Source organism: Aethalodelphis obliquidens, unplaced genomic scaffold, assembly GCF_003676395.1.
Source record: "Aethalodelphis obliquidens isolate GAN/ISIS:26980383/991018 unplaced genomic scaffold, ASM367639v1 scaffold3, whole genome shotgun sequence".
In the NCBI taxonomy this organism is placed as follows: Eukaryota; Metazoa; Chordata; class Mammalia; order Artiodactyla; family Delphinidae; genus Aethalodelphis; species Aethalodelphis obliquidens.
In genome coordinates this window covers 47,963,486-47,971,048 of record NW_020837947.1, presented here as the reverse complement: position 1 = coordinate 47,971,048, position 7,563 = coordinate 47,963,486, and positions in this window count along the sequence as shown.

Sequence of the window (7,563 nt, the reverse complement as noted above, 5' to 3'; positions counted from 1 at the left end):
CGCACCACAACTACTGAGGCTGCATGCCGCAACTACTAAAGCCCGCGTGCGTAGAGCCCATGCTCCGCAACAAGAGAAGCCATGACAATGAGAAGCCCGCGCACCGCAATGAAGAGTAGCCCCCGCCCACCCACCGCAACCAGAGAAAGCCCACGTGCAGCAAAAAAGACCCAACACAGCCAAAAATAAATAAAATAAATTAAAAAAAAATTTTTTTTTTTAATTGCTGTACGCGGGCCGCTCACTGTTGTGGCCTCTCCCGCTGCGGAGCACAGGCTCCAGACGCGCAAGCTCAGCGGCCATGGCTCACGGGCCCAGCCGCTCCGCGGCATGTGGGATCCTCCCGGACTAGGGCACGAACCCGTGTCCACTGCATCGACAAGCAGACTCGCAGCCACTGCGCCACCAGGGAAGACCCCTAGTTCAACACTTTTAAGTGTTAGAAACATCTTGATGTACCATATGAAATTTTTTTTTTTCTTTTTTAGTTGCATTGGGTCTTCGTTGCTGCGCGCAGGCTTTCTCTAGTTGCAGCGAGCCCCCTCTTTGTTACGGTGCAGGGCTTCTCACTGCGGTGGCTTTTCTTATTGTAGAGCACGGGCCCTAGAGCGTGCGGGCTTCAGTAGTTGCCGCGCATAGGCTCTAGGGTGCACTTGGGCTTCAGTAGCTGTGGTTCGCAGGCTCTAGAGCGCAGGCTCAGTAGTTGTGGAGCACAGGCTTAGTTGCTCCGTGGCATGTGGGTACTTCCCGGACCAGGAATCAAACCCATGTCCCCTGCATTGGCAGGTGGATTCTTAACCACTGCGCCACCAGGGAAGTCCCTACCATATGAAATTTTGATCAGGAAATGCAATGAAGCTCATGGGGAGTTGTATAGCATAGTGATTAATGGGGAGGGTTCTGGAGACAGACTGCTCAGATTTGATTCTGTAGTTCAAGCTGTATGACTTTGGGCAGCTTACTTAACCTTAGTTTCACTATCTATAAAGTGGCGATAATGACAGTATCTACTTAGAATGTAAAGGAGATGAAGCATGCAGAATTAACATCTCTCCAACTTGTATAAATTAGGTGCTCAATATTAGCAGTGTTTATATATTTTAGGCATATTAAGTTTGCCAGAAAAAAAAGGAAAGTTATCCTAGACATAGAATAGGGGATGAATATGCAAAAGTAAATAACAAGCACAGGTCACTTTAGACAATAATATGCTTTTATTTAAAAATGTGTGTAGGGCTTCCCTGGTGGCGCAGTGGTTGAGAGTCTGTCTGCCAATGCAGGGAACACGGGTTCGAGCCCTGGTCTGGAAAGATCCCACATGCCGCGGAGCAACTAGCCCCGTGAGCCACAATTGCTGAGCCTGCGCGTCTGGAGCCTGTGCTCCGCAACAGGAGAGGCCGCGATGGTGAGAGGCCCGCACACCACGATGAAGAGTGGCCCCCACTTGCCGCAACTAGAGAAAGCCCTCGCACGGAAACGAAGAGCCAACACAGCCACAAATAAATAAATAATTAATAAAATTTAAAAAAAATAAAAATAAAAATGTGTGTAAACTGGATTAGAGTCAAACCAAGAGCTTCTTGTTTAAAAGGGAACTCTGGTAAATTCTTCTGTAACAATATATTTTCTAATGTGTATTATGTAGCTATTGATGTTTGGATTTCCTCCCCACCTTCCATAATAATTGGGAAATATCTGTTTTGTAACCCATAGCCATATCAAATAAAAGCATATATTCTAGCCTTATCTTAAAAGTAAATAATAAATGTTATTGCAACGATAATAAATATTTTAAGGAATTGCTGATTTTGATCTTTATGCTTTTTCATTTTGATAACAAACTTCTGATGGAAACCTCATGATATCAATATATGAGTCTCAGTTTTAGTACTTAAGATGTAACAATGCCGTAATAGGTACTCGATGGATAGTTGTTGAATGAATAAATGATTGAACTAATTCATGAGTTCATGAATACAAAAAGATGATACCTGACCCTAAAAGTGTCCGGGGAAAAACGAGACTAACAAGAAAAATAAGACTAACAAGAAAAATTCAAAGGTATAAGTAACCATATCATTCTTAAACTACCTGATCTTTTAGAACTAACAATTGAGGTTAGGAATTCTCTATTTTGCCTCTCTGTATCAATATAATATTGCAGCTCTTTTATTATATTGTGGAAAGATTGTGAACCAGCAGAAGGCTCAAGGTTGTGTCATCTGATAGGCCCACTACAGAACTGTACCCCGTGTGTGTCTTAGCAACATTTCCCTGCCCCTCCTCTCTCATCTCCTGTTGGGAAACCTGCTCGGAAGCTGTGGAGCTTGGCAGGGATGAAGGAAAATCCAATGACTGATATAGATGACTTTTGTTTTTGGGATGGTGTTTTTTCTTTTTTCTTTCTAGCTTTTTCCCTTTATTTAAGGATTAGAACATATATATCAGAGAGTTTACTGCACAGTGGAAGATGAGGAGCAGGAACATGTTTGACTGGAATTGGGTTATTTGGTACCGGTGGTGCCACGCCTTAATTGCTAAAGACGTTGCTGTTGGGAAACGCTGACACTTCCCTTCTCACACTTCGGGTTACAACCCTGTTGAGTTAAGCAATACCCTGCTTCACACTGGAGACTTGAATTGAAATAAGTGACAACTAACTTTTTTGTTGTTTGTCTTAATTTTTGAATTTTATTTTATTTATTTTTTTATACAGCAGGTTCTTATTAGTCATCAATTTTATACACATCAGTGTATACATGTCAATCCCAATCGCCCAATTCAGCACGCCACCATCCCCACACCCCTGCGGCTTTCCCCGCTTGGTGTCCATACATTTGTTCTCTACATCTGTGTCTCAACTTCTGCCCTGGAAACCAGTTCATTTGTACCATTTTTCTAGGTTTCACATACATGCATTAATATACGATATTCGTTTTTCTCTTTCTGACTTACTTCACTCTGTAAGACAGTCTCTAGATCCATCCACGTCTCAACAAATAACCCAATTTCGTTCCTTTTTATGGCTGAGTAATATTCCACTGTATATATGTACCACATCTTCTTTATCCATTCGTCTGTTGATGGGCATTTAGGTTGCTTCCATGACCTGGCTATTGTAAATAGTGCTGCAATGAACATTGGGGTGCATGTGTCTTTTTGAATTATGGTTTTCTCCAGGTATATGCCCAGGAGTGGGATTGCTGGATCATATGGTAATTCTATTTTTAGTTTTTTAAGGAACCTCCATACTGTTCTCCATAGTGGCTGTATCAATTTACATTCCCACCAACAGTGCAAGAGGGTTCCCTTTTCTCCGCACCCTCTCCAGCATTTGTTGTTGATTTTCTGATGATGCCCATTCTAACTGGTGTGAGATGATACCTCATTGTGGTTTTGATTTGCATTTCTCTAATAATTAGTGATGTTGAGCAGCTTTTCATGTGCTTCTTGGCCATCTGTATGTCTTCTTTGGAGAAATGTCTATTTAGGTCTTCTGCCCATTTTTGGATTGGGTTGTTTGTTTCTTTAATACTGAGCTGCATGAGCTGTTTATATATTTTCGAGATTAATCCTTTGTCCATTGATTCATTTGCAAATATTTTCTCCCATTCTGAGGGTTGTCTTTTCGTCTTGTTTATGGTTTCCTTTGCTGTGCAAAAGCTTTGAAGTTTCATTAGGTCCCATTTGTTTATTTTTGTTTTTACTTCCATTACTCTAGGAGGTGGATCAAAAAAGATCTTGCTGTGATTTATGTCAAAGAGTGTTCTTCCTATGTTTTCCTCTAAGAGTTTTATAGTGTCTGGTCTTACATTTAGGTCTCGAATCCATTTTGAGTTTATTTTTGTGTATGGTGTTAGGGAGTGTTCTAATTTCATCCTTTTACATGTAGCTGAGTGACAACTAACTTTTATGTAGGAAAATAAAAGAGTACAAAGGAGAAAGGAATCACTCCTTTTTATGTAACTCCTTAGACAGAAGTATAAATCTGAGTGGATAAAGTAAATATTCCTTGAGTGTAATTAGAATTCTGAGTGGATAAACTATATACAGTTGACCCTTGAACAACACAGGTTTGAACTGCACAGGTCCACTTATACACAGACTTTTTTCACTAAGTACACACTTCAGTACTATGTGATCTGCAGTTGACTGAATCTGTGGATGCAGAACTGCAGATATGGAGGGCCGACTGCTCAAGGGTCAACCATACATCAACACCCGCCTATTTGGACAGAGCTAGGCTAAATTTACTGCAAGAGAGTTTGGGGGTTTTGAGCATGAACCACCCATTCTCCTTGCTTGGCCCTGCAATAAAACTTCCTCTGCTCCGAAAAATAGAATAGAATAGAATAGAATAGAAAGAATAGAATAACTGCAACACTTTGTTCACATAATTGTTCTTTAAAAAAAATTAAGCTTTAAAATATCTAATGGAAAATTAAAGTAATAATTAGGTAAATTGAATACTGAATCACTATGTTGTACACCTGAAAATAATATAATATTGTGAATCAACTATACTTAAATTTTTAAAATTAGATAAATTGGGGACTCCGCTGGCAGTCCAGTGGTTAAGACTGCCCTTCCAATGCAAGGGATGAGGATTCCATCCCCATTCGGGGAACTAAGATCCCACATGTCACATGGCATGGGCAAAAAATTAAAAAATAAAATAAAAATAAAAAATTAGATGAATTGAAGTGATTACCTCCTTAAATATTGTTTTTCTTAGGAAAAGCTTATACCCTTTATTTATTTATTTATTTTTGGCTGCGTTGGGTCTTCTTTGCTGTGTGTGGGCTTTCTCTAGTTGTGGTGAGTGGGGGCTACTCTTTGTTGCAGTGTGTGGGCTTCTCATTGTCGTGGCTTCTCTCATCATGGAGCACAGGCTCTAGGTGCGTGGGCTTCAGTAGTTGTGGCTCACGGGCTCAAGAGTGCAGGCTCAGTAGTTGTGGCGCATGGGTTTAGCTGCTCCACGGCATGTGGGATCTTCCCGGACCAGGGCTCGAACGCGTGTCCCCTGCATTGGCGGGTGGATTCTTAACCACTGCACCACCAGGGAAGTCCCACTTATACTCTTTTTAAGGTTAAGTGAAAATAATGCTAGATATAAAGTAGTTTGTAGAAATATCAAGGTGAATGGGAAAGTTTCACGTTTCCTTTAGGTATGAAACTAAATAAACAGTATCGTGACTTCACTATTCAGAGTAGATAAGAATTGTCATATATAGTTAAACATATAAAATATTCTAATTTTTAATTAACTAAGGATAAAAATAACTTATTTCCTTTCATCCAAAATTATGATGATTTTCATTTTTGGTCTTCCCTACTGTCATAAGAATTTAATGATTGTAAATAGTGTGACCAACTTATAAATAAACATATGATTTTTATTATCTCAGAATTTGAAAGTCATTTAAAGAGGAAGCTGCTTTAAAAGTGCATACTTTGTGATATGACCTCATACAAAAGTCTACGTAATTATCTGATGTTTACCCATACATACTTTACACACTTTACTACTCATAACAGTGGCATCTCCCCTACTTCAAATTTTTGTAATTCTTACACTCTGTGGAATAAAATTCATTAATTGAGTTTATACTGAAATGTATAAATTCCTAGTTTCATGCATTTTATGTATAGTCCTTTGAAGGGTCCTGATCTTTGCTTTCACATAGTACAAAGCACACAGGAGACAAAACAAAGTTTTGCTAAGTTGAGAACTACGGTTGTGGATTTTGAATGAGTAATACCAAACTGGTTCTGTAAAAATTATGAAGGTTAGGTTTGTTCATGAATATCAGAGAATGTTCTCTCCACATGCTCTGAATACATGACTGAAAATTGATAATTTCTCAGCAGAGGCTTTCTCAAATAGAGATGTCAATACCACATAGTTTGTTAAAATAAAGTTTCAACAAGGAAGCAAGAAGGAAACTGCATCCCCACCAGAAAAAAAATGTGATTTTATTTTTTTAATTTTTTGGCCACACCGTGTGGCTTGCAGGATCTTAGTTCCCTGACCAGGAGTGAAACCCATGCCCTTGGCAGTGAAATAGCCGAGTCCTAACCACTGGACCGCCAGGGAATTCCCCTCCACAAAATGTAATTTTACATTTTTTAAAACAACAAAAAAGGGACTTCCCTGGTGGTCCAGTGGCTAAGATTCTGCACTCCCATTGCAGGGGGCCCAGGTTTGATCCCTGGTCAGGGAACTAGATCCCACATGCTGCAACTAAGAGTTGGCATGCTGCAACTAAAAGATCCCACATGCCACAACTAAGACTCAGCACAGCCAAATAAATAGATAAATATATTTTTAAAAAAGTAACTATCTTGCCTGATGTGGAGCAGTGTTTTCAACATCTGGTGGTGAGGAGCTCAGAGTATTTTTGTCCAGCAAAGCATTGTCAGTTCCATTAATTATGTCAGTGTATAAAGGAGAGTTTTTAGACTTTAATTTACTGAGTGTCTTAAGGTTATAATTTTCAATAATAACTTTCTCTGTTGTTTTAGAATCTGCTCTCTCTATCAGATAAAATCTATCTTGGATGATAGTTTAATCAAATTCATTTTGGTTTTTGCAAAATTCCTTTTTTTTTTCAGATTTTTAAGAATCCCGAGGTCAAGGAAATAAACGAAAAATTTCTAAAAATGTTCATGTATACTTAAAATACTGTAACTATATGTATTAAATCTACAGAAAAACTGATGGAAGGAACCTGCAAGTAAGATTTAATAGCTTTATTTTACAAACCATAATAAATTTAATAACTTTATTACAACATTTACTTATAAATTACAGTTTGACATAATTATAAATTAATAAATGGCATCAAATTATATGGATTATTAATCCAGTGGCTGATCATCTGGCTTCTTCTAGCATCTACCAGAACTACTGCAGAGCAGGCTGAGTCTTGAAGAAGGTGATCCTTTAAGCACCTATGAATCCCTGTGACTAGAAGGATCCAGGCATCTCTCCTGTAGGACAATGCAAAGGAAATGTCTTCTCCTCTCCGATATTTCCCTGCCCCCAACCAACATAAAATATATTACAAGAGAGGTATGAAAACGTATAAGTGTGGGGTTCCAAACATGCACTTTATTTTTCATTTATTTATTTATTTGGTTGCACAGGGTCTTAGTTGTGGCAGGCGGACTCCTTAGTTGCGGCTCAAGGACTCCTTAGTTGTGGCATTCGAACTCTTAGTTGCGGCATGCATGTAGGATCTAGTTCTCTGACTAGGGACCGAACCCGGGCCCATTGCTTTGGGAGCGCAGAGTCTTATCCACTGCACCACCAGGGAAGTCCTGCAAAAATGCACTTTAAAAAACTGTTGGGTCAAGGATTCTTTGGTTATAAGCAAAATGAAGCTATCCAGGGCTTCCCTGGTTGCGCAGTGGTTGAGAGTCCGCCTGCTGATGCAGGGAACACGGGTTCATGCCCCGGTCCGGGAGGATCCCACGTGCCGCGGAGCGGATGGGCCCGTGAGCCATGGCCGCTGAGCTTGCGCGTCCGGAGCCTGTGCTCCGCAACGGGAGAGGCCACAA